This window comes from Carcharhinus amblyrhynchos, chromosome 12, assembly GCF_965287045.1.
Source record: "Carcharhinus amblyrhynchos chromosome 12, sCarAmb.v2.hapA, whole genome shotgun sequence".
NCBI classification, from domain to species: domain Eukaryota; kingdom Metazoa; phylum Chordata; class Chondrichthyes; order Carcharhiniformes; family Carcharhinidae; genus Carcharhinus; species Carcharhinus amblyrhynchos.
Genome location: NC_137335.1, coordinates 7198416 through 7209831, shown reverse-complemented (window position 1 = coordinate 7209831; position 11416 = coordinate 7198416). Strand labels below are relative to the sequence as shown.

The window sequence follows — 11416 nt, the reverse complement described above, 5'->3', positions numbered from 1 at the left end:
TAGTGTTGAGAACTTCCACTCCAGAACCTGCTTCTAGCCAAGCTCTTCCAGTCTACCTACAGCACTGTTGTTTCCCTAACAAAGTACGGAATTGTCCAAGTATGTCTTGTCCACAAAAGGTTAATTCATGTTCGCTCTCGATTCATTCACCGATTGTAGAGATTCTGAGATTCGAGAAACATTCCTTTGCCAAGGAGAATGAGATCGCCAAATTGTTATATCTGGCTGACATTGCCATATGGACACAACAGTTTCATTTTGATTAGGGGTGGCATGGTGGCACAGTGCCAGGGACTCGGGTTTGATTCCTGGCTTGTGTCATCGCTGCAAGAGTTCCTCAGGATAGTTTCCAAGGCCCAGCTATCTTCATCAATAACCCTCCTTTCATCATAAGTTCAGAAAAGGGATGCTCACTGATGATTGCACACTGTTCAGTAACATTTGCAACTCATCAGATAGTACAGAAGTCTATGTCCATATGCAGCAAGACCTGGACTCTGGGCTGATAAGTGGCAAGTTGCAGTCATGCCACACAAGTGCCAGGTCATGACCATCTCCAACAAGAGAAAACCTAACCATCTCTCCCTGACATTCAATGGCACAGCCATTGCTGAATCCCCTATGATGAATGCTCAGGAGATTGCCTTTGACCAGAAACCTAACTGGATAAACTGTACAAATACTGTGAATATCTGAGCATGTTAGAGGTTGAAAATTCTGCAACTCCCCTCCTGATTGCCCACAACCTGTTCATCATGCACAGGCTGGCACAGTGGTTCGCATTGCTGCCTCGCTGCACCAGGGGCACAAATTCAATTCCAGCCTCAGATCACTGTCTGTGTGGCATCTGCATATTCTCCCCGTGTTTGCGTGGGTTTCCTCCAGATGCTCCAGTTTCCTCCCACTGTCCAAAGATGTGCAGGTTAGCTTGATTGACCATACTAAATTCACCCTTAGTGTCAGGGGGATTAGCAGGGTAAATGTGTGTAGTTAAGGAATAAGGCCTGGGTAGAATTATGGTCAGTTCAAACTTGATGGTCAGAATGGCATCCTTCTGTACGGTAGGGATTCTACGATTCTGAGGCACAAATCATTATGGAATACTCCTCACTTGCCTAGATGATTGAGCTCTAATGATACTCAAGAAACTCAACAACTTCCAGGGCAAAGCAACTTGTTTGTTCAACATTCATTCAACACCTTAAATATTCATTCCTGCAAACAATGGTAGTGCACAGTTAGAAGTCTCACAACACCAGGTTAAAGTCCAACAGGTTTATTTGGTAGCAAACGCCACTAGCTCACCCCGAAAGCTAGTGGCGTTTGCTACCAAATAAACCTGTTGGACTTTAACTTGGTGTTGTGAGACTTCTTACTGTGTTTACCCCAGTCCAATGCCAGCATCTCCACATTATGCACAGTTGCAGCAGTTTGTCTCAACTACAAGATGCACGGCAGTAATTTGCTAAGGTTCCTTTAGCGCACCTTCCCAACTTACAACCTCCAGCCCCTGGAAGCAGCAGGAGAATGGGAACACCACCACCTGCAACTTCCTCCCCACCCACTCACCATCCTGGCTTGGAAATGTATCGTCCATTCCTTCACTGCAGTTGGATCAAAATCCTGGAACTCCCTCTCGAACAACAGTGTGGGTGTTCCTCCACCACATGGACTCCAGCAACTCGAGGAGATGGCTCACCAACACCTTCTCAAGTGTAATTACAGTTATGCAATAAACTCTGGCCGAGCCAGCAACGCCCACGGCCCACGAATTATATTTTAAAAAGGCAATGTGTTCACACCTACATGTCATGTTAGTGTGTCATCCTTTTTTTTCTCTGAAAGCTGGAATATTGCAATCGGATTTCCCAATGTTACTGAGAGATACTGGATCTGAATGTTAACTTTGGGGGTAGAAAACAGGAGTCATGACTGTTTATGGGTCCAACAGCTCCCACCCACCTCCTCGGGGGAAAATAGTCAAGTTGAGATTTTGACTGGTATCCCATTAAATGGCATGGAGACTGGTTGCTATCCAGGTAAGGGGGCGAGTGACTTCTCGAAGCTGAGAGGCCAGTCAGTGGACTTCTGGCTTAAGAGGGCAATGGTGGACAGTGGTTAGCACTACAGCTTCACAGTGCTAGGGACCTGGGTTTGATTCCCGGCTTGGGTCACCATCCATGCGGAGTTTGCATATTTTCCCCGTGTCTGCGTGGGTTTCCTCTGGGTGCTCAGGTTTCCTCCCACAGTCCGAAAGACGGGCTGATTAGGTACATTGGCCGTGCAAAATTCTCCCTCGGTGTACCCGAACAGGCGCCAGAGTGTGGCGACTAGGGGATTTTCACAGTAACTTCATTGCAGTGTTAATGAAACTTTTACTTGTGACTAATTAATACACTTTTTTAAAGCTAGCTGCAGCAAAGGGTAAGGAACTGAGAGAGTTCTTGAACCCTTTCAGCAGCTTTTTAAAAAATAACAACTGAAACAAAATCGACCAGGCCACTTCTGTGAGGGTGGAGGGGTCGGGACAAGGCCTTTCTAAAGGACACCTTTGGGCCTAACTTGCATCCAGGCAGGTTTGTGGGAAGGGAGGGGAAGTGACAGGGGGGATGGAGGGTCCTCTATACATATCTGAAGTTAGAATCATGGAATCCTACAGTGCAGAAGGAGGCCATTCAGCCTATCAAGTCTGCACTGACAACAATCCCACCCAGGCCCTATCCCCATAACCTCATGCATTTACCCTAACTAGTCCCCTGACACTAAGGGGTAATTTAGCATGACCAATCCACCTAACCTGCACATCTTTGGACTGTGGTAGGAAACTGGAGCATCTGAAGGAAACCCATGTAGACATGGAGAGAACGTGCAGACTCCGCACAGACAGTGACCCAAGCCAGGAATCGAACCCCAGTCCCTGGCACTGTGAGGCAGCAGTCCTATCCACGGTGCCACTGTGTTCTGAAATCCTGGCCTGCTGCTAGCTGCCAGGTTTAGGCAGTTTACTTGTGCCACCCCCACCAGTTTAGAGAGTTGATTAGTGTCACAAGTAGGCTTGCATTAACACTACAATGAAGTTACTATGAAACACCTGTTCAGGTACACTGAGGGGGAATTTAGCACGGTCAATACACCTAATCAGTATATCTTTTGGACTGTGGGAGGAAACTGGAGCATCCGGAAGAAACCCACGCAGGCACGGGGAGAATGTGCAGACTCACAGACAGTAGCCCAAGCTGGGAATCGAACTTGGGTCCCTAGCTCTGTGGGGCAGCAGTGCTAACCTCCATGCCACGGTGCCACCACCCGTGTCCTGGAGGGAAACTGGAGGCCAATTGCAAAACCACTTTCTTACTTACCATTAAGAGGGCTCTTAATTGGCTGCTCACCCCAGAGCCCAAACGCACCTCCCTCAGGATGGCCGGGAATGGTGCTGGGAAATTGGCTCGTTGGCTGGCATTAGTATTTCTGGCCCTGTCCACCTTCCTCCTCCACCTTGGTGGAGCCAGAAGAACCTGCTTCAATGTCGCTGAAAAATTTCAAAGAACTCAGGTTCACACAGTTCCAGGCTCTGGCCACCGGGTGGTGCTTCAGACAAGAGTTTAATTTGTTCTTTCGAGCAAGGGCAAAATATTGCAGATGCTGGAAATCTGAAATAAAAACAGAAAGTGCTGGATATGCAGGGAAGATATTCCCGATGGTGGGGGTGTTCAGAACCTGGGATCATAGACTGAGGATTTGGGGTAGACCATTTAGGATGGAGCTAAGGAGACATTTCTTCTCCCAAAGAACGATGAGCCTGTGGAATTCATTACCACAGGGAGTAGTTAATGCCAAATTATTGAATGTATTCAAGAGGCGGCTGGATATAGCACTTGGTGAAAATGGGATCAAAGGTTATGGGGAGAAAGCAGGATTAGACTATTGGGTTGGATAATCAGCTATGGTGATGAATGGTGGAGTAGGCTCGAAGGGCCGAATGGCCTGCCCTCGCACCTATCTTCTATGTTTCTATATTCTCAGTGTCCATGGAGAGAGAAACACACTCAACATTTTAGGTCAACCATGTTTCAATGGAATTGGAGTTAAAGATGCTATAGTTGATTGGTTACGGTCTTACCTTGCATACAGGAAGATGATTGTGTCTGGCTAATCTCCTGAGCTCCAGGACATGGCTGCAGGAGTTCCTCAAGGCAATGTTCTGGGCCCAACTGTCTTTAAATTGCTTCATCGATGGATGCCTTCAACCAAAGATCAAGAAGAAATTAGGTACAGCTCTTGGGGCTAAAAGGATCATGGGATGTGGAAGGAAGGGTGAATCCGGATATTGAATTTGATGATCAGCAATGATCATAATGAATGATGGAGCAGGCTCGAAGGGCCAAATGGCCTACTCCTGCTTCTATGTTTCAATGTAAGTAGAATGCCCACTGATTGTACAATGTTCAGTTCCATTTGGAATTCCTCTGACACTAAAGCAATCATGCCTGCTTTGGAGCAGACCCAAACAATGTCCAGGATGGTGCTGATAAGTGCTGAGTAGCACTTGTGCCACATAAGTACCAGGCAATGACCACCTACAACAACAGAGTATAACCCTTTGACTTTCAATGAGACCACCACTGCTGAATCCCCCACCATTAATACCCCACAGGCCACCACCACTGACCAGAAACTTAGCGAGACCAGCCATGTAAATACGATGGTTACAAGAGTAGGTGAGAGTTGGGAAGTCTGCGATACTATTCACTTAGTGTTGTTCCTAAACCTGCCCACCTCTCCCACCCCCGGTGGACAAATTGAGAATGTTGTGCAATATTCTCCAGAAAGTTGAATGAATGCAGCTTGAACAACACTGAAAAAGCTCAACATTTTGGTGGTTAAAGCAGTCCAATCAATGAGCATCCCATTCACCACCTTAAACATCCACTCCCTCCTCCACCCCCCCACCATTACTGTCGCAACATGGCTGCAGTGTCATACCATTGACAAGAAGTACTGCAGCAACTGGCCAAGACTCTGTCAACACCACCCTTCAAATCCATGACTTCTAACACCTGGAAGGACAAACAGGTGCATGGGAACACCACCACCGGCAAGTACAAGTCACTCACCATCCTGGCATGGAACCGCAACACCTTTCCTTCACTATTGCTGGGTCAAAATCCTGGAACTCGCACCCTAACAGCAGTGTGGGTGCATCTACACCACATGGACTGCAGCAGTTGAAGAAGACGGCTCACCCACCACCACCTTATCAAGGGTAATTAGGGATGGTGCGGTGGCACAGTGGTTGGCACTGCTGCCTCACAGTGCCAGGGGCCCGGATTCAATTCCACCCGCTGGTCACTGACTATGTGGAGTTTGCATGTTCCGCCTGTGTCTGCGTGGGTTTCCTCCAGGTGCTCTGGTTTCATCCCACAGTCGAAAGATGTGTGGATTAGATTGATTGGCTGTGCTAAATTGACCCTAATGTCAGGGGGATTTGCAGGGTCAATGAGGGTTATGGGAATAGGGCCTCGGTGGCATTGTGGTTGGTACAGAGTTGATGGGCTGAATGGCCTCCTTCTGTACTGTAGGGATTCTATGATTTTTATGCTAGCGAAGCCAAGATCACCAAAGTAATGAATGATTGCATTTTTTTTAAAGGATTAAGCCTAGCTTTGTTTAAGCCATTCAGAAGCAGGGGGATAAAAGTAAATTACTGCTGGTGCTTGAATCTGAAGCAAAAAACAGAAAATGCTGAAAAATCTCAGCAGGTCTGGCAGCATCTGTGGAGAGAGAACAGAGCTGTTTCTCTCTTCACAGATGCTGTCAGACCTGCTGAGATTTCCCAGCATTTTCTGTTTTTGTTTTAGAAGCAGGGGAGAGTTGCTCTTTGCTAGTCATCTTTCTTCTCTCCAGTGCAGATAAGATAAACTGAGATCTACAGAGATGTTACAGTAATTAGCAGTAACTCCAACATACTCCATTGTAGTTCCACATCTAAGCAACCACATAACATTTTAAGTAACTTTCCAGTATTTTGTGACTGCTTTTTTTCTTAAATTTCAGCAAGCATTTCCATATAGAATCATAGAATAGGACCACAGAATCCCTACCGTACAGAAGGAGGCCATTCGGCCCATTGCGCCTGCATGGATAACAATCCCACCCTATCCCCGTAACCCCATATATTTATCCTGCTAACCCTCCTGAAACTAGGGTCAACTTAGCCTGGCCAATCCATCTAACCCGCACATCTTTGGATTGCAGGAGGAAACTGGAGCACCCAGAGAAAACCTATGCAGACATGGGGAGAACGTGCAAACTCTACACAGACAGTGATCCAAACTGGGAATTGAACCAGGGTCCCTGGAGCTGTGAGGCAGCAGTGCTGTAATCCGCGGCATTGTGCCACTGTGCTGTAATCCCCCTGTCAGATTAATTCACTCAGTCAATCCAAATGTTCAATACGATTATCTACATTTGAATACTGGGATCTGGGTAGCCTAGAACGAAACCATTTTAAGGTTAAAAAAAGCAAAGTTAGAAATAAGAGAAGTGTTAAAACAGAAATTCAAAGGGAGAATTAGAGGTGGGGAGGAAGGAAAACATAATGGAAAGCAGATAATTTTTATTTCAAATTTTTATTTACTTGAAATTTGTCAATAATAAATTATTTGTCAATAATAAATGACCAATTATTATTTGTCACAAGTAGGCTTATATTAACACTGCAATGAAGTTACTGTGAAAATCCCCTAGTCATCACACTCTGGCACCTGTTCGGGCACACTGAGGGAGAATTTACTATGGCCAGGGCACCTGACCAGCTCATCTTTCAGACTGTGGGAGGAAGCTGGAGCACGTGGAGGAAACCCCTACAGGCACGGGGAGAATGTGCAGACTTCACACAGACAGTGACCCAAGCCGGCAATCAAACCCAGGTCCCTGGCGCTGTGAGGCAGCAGTGCTAACCACTGTGCCACCATGCTGCCCCTAGGTGTTGTGAGGCAGCCGTGCCAACCACTGTGCCACCGTGTCATGTAGAGTTAGTACTTAGAATGCCAGTAAGCTAATGGTAGCTGCTATTTTCTTTTTTGCAAATTGTTAACCCATTTTTTGGTTTAGAGCACAATGACAATGTTCCACAATAAAGCTACTCCCTGACATCCTGGGAGCTTAACCCTTCTCTCATGGTTTAGTGAGCTGGTGTCTTTCACAATGCCAGTCTGGGAAGCTGGAATATTTAATGCAGGCCAATCCATAATGTGTAGTGTCCATCTGCCCTGGTAGCATCTGTCTAACAACCCTTGAAATTTCCAGACCATTTCTTGTCTCCAGCACTGGCGGTAGGTTTGAAATACTGTATTGCAATTGTGTGTCCATAATATACAGGGAGGGGGGAACTACCCCCAAGTGGACGTGAGTCCAAAATTATAACTTTGTTTTCCACTAAAGTGATAAGGCAACAATTCAACTAATTTACCACCATGTCACTGTAATGTGAGCATATGGGACATGTTTCAGCTGAATTAAACTCAATCTATGCACAAAGTCCAAATGTTTCTTTTAAGGTGAATAGATGGCATTAGGAATATTCCCTCTGAATCCCTTCTGATGGTGGAATATGGAATTATTGGGCAGCATGGTGGCACAGTGGTTGGCATTGCTGCCTCCAGTGCCAGGGACCCGGGTTCAACTTCTGGTTTGGGTCATTGTCTGTGCGGAATATACATGTCCTCCCTGTGTCTGCGTGCATTTCCTCCAGGTGCTCCGATTTCCTCCCACAGTCTGAAAAACGTGCTGGTGATGTGCATTGGCCATGCTAAATTCTCCCTCAGTGTACCCAAACAGGCACTGGAGTGTGGCAACTAGATTTTCACAGTAACTTCATTACAATGTTGTTAATGTAAGCCTACTTGTGACACCAATGAATAAATTTAAACTTACTGTTGGCGATTCCCATACACCAACTTGATAAGAATGCATTGGGCAACTCAACGGTGTCATTCAGTGTATTAAACGGGCTGCATTGAAATTTCACGCCCAGAGTCCACGGGGAATATTAAAGAGCTACGATGCATTTCAGTTCTTTTTACATATATTGGGGAATGAGTAGTCCAGCATTTATTGCCCATCCCCAATTGCCCTGAAGAAGTTGATATCTTGTCGGGCAGCTGGCGTGTTCTTGGAAGGGAAGGCGCTGCCATATCCCCCGCGAGGGGCACATACTCTGGAACAACTGTGCCAAGGGAGGGGTGGGGATGGGGTTGTTGGGAGGTGGGGGGGTGGTGGGGAGAGAGAAATCCTGGGAGCAGCTGCCGATGACTCAAAGCCAGTGTCTGATGTTGGTCTCTCAGCCAGGTCTATATAAAGCACTGACGTCAAAGGCGGACATGCTCGATGGGGACCAGAGCTGTTGCCATTGAAGAAAGAAAGAGAGAGAGAGAGAGTGGGGAGGGTTAGACAAGCACTTGCTACAGTCACACACACACACACACACACGTACTGAGAGGCATCGCTCGCAAAGCAACAGCGGCAGCGGATACCCTGTCTCTCCTACAACATCCAGCCAAGCTAACAGAAGTTGGGAGCTGCCCCCCAACATTTCTTCCTTCTACAAGCCCAGGTGAGAATATTTCGATTGTGCAGGACTTCCACAGCGCGCACGGGAAGTCCCTGGCCAGCAAGCAGTGCGTTAGCTATTTTAACTCAATTGCTAGCTATTTAAATTCTATTTCTTAAAAAAATATGCAGATATATTTGTAGATATCCTTTTGAATGGGACTTCTGGCGAATGCACCCAGTCATTCCCTGTGTGTGTGTTTTGTTTTAATACACGGGATTTAATCTCCTTGCTGCCTTTGGGAGATTTCAGTACCTTGGACAGCGGCAGCTGAGATCAAGGCAATCTGGACTGCTCTGTCCAGCCTCTCCAGTATGTTTCAGAACGCCCCGATCGCTTGTTCAGTTTTACCACAGACACGCCCAAGGTCTACTTTGCAAGGGAAGGAACTGGAAAATTCCCCTCTCCCCTCCACTCCCTCCCCCCCTCTCAACAAAGGGGTAAATCTCTTGTGGCTGGAGGAAGCGGGAGCATGTCCTGAGCTTTCCCCAGACCTGGGGGCTCTGTGGAAATTGCCTACTGCTTCAATTATTATTGAGCTTATTCTCCATGTTGCGAACAATGCATTAAGTTAAAGGCGTTTCCGATGGTCTCTCTCTCTCTCTCTGTCTCTCCGGCGTAAGCGCCTGATGTGTTATCCAGGGCTATTTAGCTCTTTCATCATTTGAGCTTTGTTAAACTTCCATGAGTAGCCACCTACTAATCTTCACGGAATTACGTCAAATAAAATCCTTCCACGTGTCTCCGGGGGAAATATGGACGTGGCTTGATCTAAGTGGAAAGGTTATTGTGTTGGGTGTTTTCCCATATTTGTGTTTTCATTGTGTTTTTTCTACATTATTGCGCTTTGTTTTTTTTTGTGTTGCACTGTGGCTCCACCTGTGGTTATTGTTCTCGGGAAATGTCTGGGGAGAATTCAGTTGCAAATCAAAGTTCTAAATTCAGGCCAGTTCGAGCTGGAAACTTCACCGGGGAACGTCCAGTGTCCTGAACGCTTGATGCCAGAGGGTCACCCAAGAAAATAGGATTAGGGCTGTGACATACAGGAGCATATTGGTCATGTTACTGTAGGCTACTGGAAAGGAAAAGGGGCTTGGGTCGAAAAGTGTGCTTAGTGTCACAAGTAGGCTTACATTAACCCTGCAATTAAGTAACTGTGAAAATCCCCCAGCCACCACACTGCAGCACTAGGGTACACTGAGGGAGAGCTTAGCATGGCCAGTGTAGCTAACCAGCACATCTTTCAGACTGCGGGAGGAAACTGGAGCACCCAAAGAAAACCCACACAGACTCGGGGAGAACGTGCCGACTCTGCACTGACAGTGACCCAAACCAGGAATTGAACCCAGGTCCCTGGTGCTGTGAGGCTGCAGTGCTAACCACTGTGCTGTCAGGGATTTCATGCTTTTAAAAGACTGGTGATCATTGTAGAGGTCTGTGGGGGGGCACTTTGATAACATTTGAAACTATTGATTGGATGGTTTCCAGAACCTCCATTCAGAGCTAAGAATGTCTGTTCATTTGAAAAACTGTTTCATGGTACACAAACCATCACCCCACCCCCATTGTCACAATGTTCCACCACTCCTGGTGACAGCATTGTCAATTCACAACGCTTGTCCCAACATTTTCCCATCTTATTTTGCTGCTTTGCAGTGTAGTTGTGAATTTTCAGTGCTAGGTGGCTGTATGGAGTGAGTTTTAAAGGCTATGGGCTAAATATTAAATTGGAATTAGAATAATTGGATAATATTTGGAGGTCTTCTTACTGTGTTTACCCCAGTTCAACACTGGCATGTCCACATCATTACTAAATTGGAGGCAGAGAGCGAGCGAGCAGGTGGATAGAGGTGAGGAAGGGCATTGTAACCCAGGGAGGGTCAAATGTATGCCCTGTTGTGGCTGATGATGCCCATTTCTGTCACCACTGGAGAGGCAATGGCCTAGTTGTATTGTCGCCGGACTATTAATCCAGAAACTCAGCTAATGTTCTGGGGACCCGGGTTCGAACCCCACCACGGCAGATGGTGGAATTTGAATTCAATTAAAAAATATACCTGGGATTAAGAATCTACTGATGACCGTGAAACCATTGTCAGAAAAACCCATCTGGTTCACTAATGTCCTTTGGGGAAGGGAATCTGCCATCCTTACCTGGTCTGGCCTACATGTGACTCCAGAGCCACAGCAATCTGGTTGATTCTCAACTGCATTCAGGCAACTAGGGATGGGGCAATAAATGCTGGCTGGTCAGTGACGCCTATGTCCTACGAATGAAATCTAGACCATAGATTGTAAGGCTTGGCCAACTGGCTGATAGGATGTTTAGGCCTTAAATGGTAGTCCAGACGTAGGAAATGGAGTGAGGAAGTTGGGGGGGGGTTTGGCAAAATGGGGTGGTAAAAATCTGAGACTGGTGGAAAGATTAGGGTCTGGAGCGGTGGGGAGATTGGTGTCCAGTGGTAAGATTGGTGAGGGGAGTGGAGAAGAAGATTGGAGTCACAGAGAAGACTGGAAGGTGAAAAAGGGATAAGATTGTAAACCAAGATAATGTTGGCGGCCAGTGTCAGGAAGGTTGGGAGTCTTGTGGAGAAGATTAGGAGAATTGGGGGGGGGGGTTTGATGGAGGGCAGGGTGGCATTGGTAATGTTGGGGGAGGTAATTGTGCACTATCTGACTTTGGGAAGCAGGTTAACTGGAGTTAGTAGCTTTTGCCTCCCTTAATCCTCTAGGTTTTTGGAGGTGCAGGGCTGACTGTTAGTGATTTAACCTGAGGATCGCAACACCTTGGGCGAGGAATAAGGT

General features: G+C 46.7%; 1 protein-coding gene across 2 annotated transcripts in view; it reads left to right on the top strand.

Moving 5' to 3' along the window:
• Positions 1-8406: 8406 nt before the first annotated feature.
• The window catches only part of LOC145350758 (synaptosomal-associated protein 25), a 118179-nt gene continuing 115169 nt past the window's right edge, over positions 8407-11416 (top strand). The window contains exon 1 of one of the 2 annotated variants that reach the window (XM_080200022.1): positions 8407-8614. The gene's annotated coding sequence lies outside the window, so the exon portion shown is untranslated. The remainder of the gene's footprint in view (positions 8615-11416) is intronic. The other variant, XM_080200021.1, reaches the window with a different exon arrangement.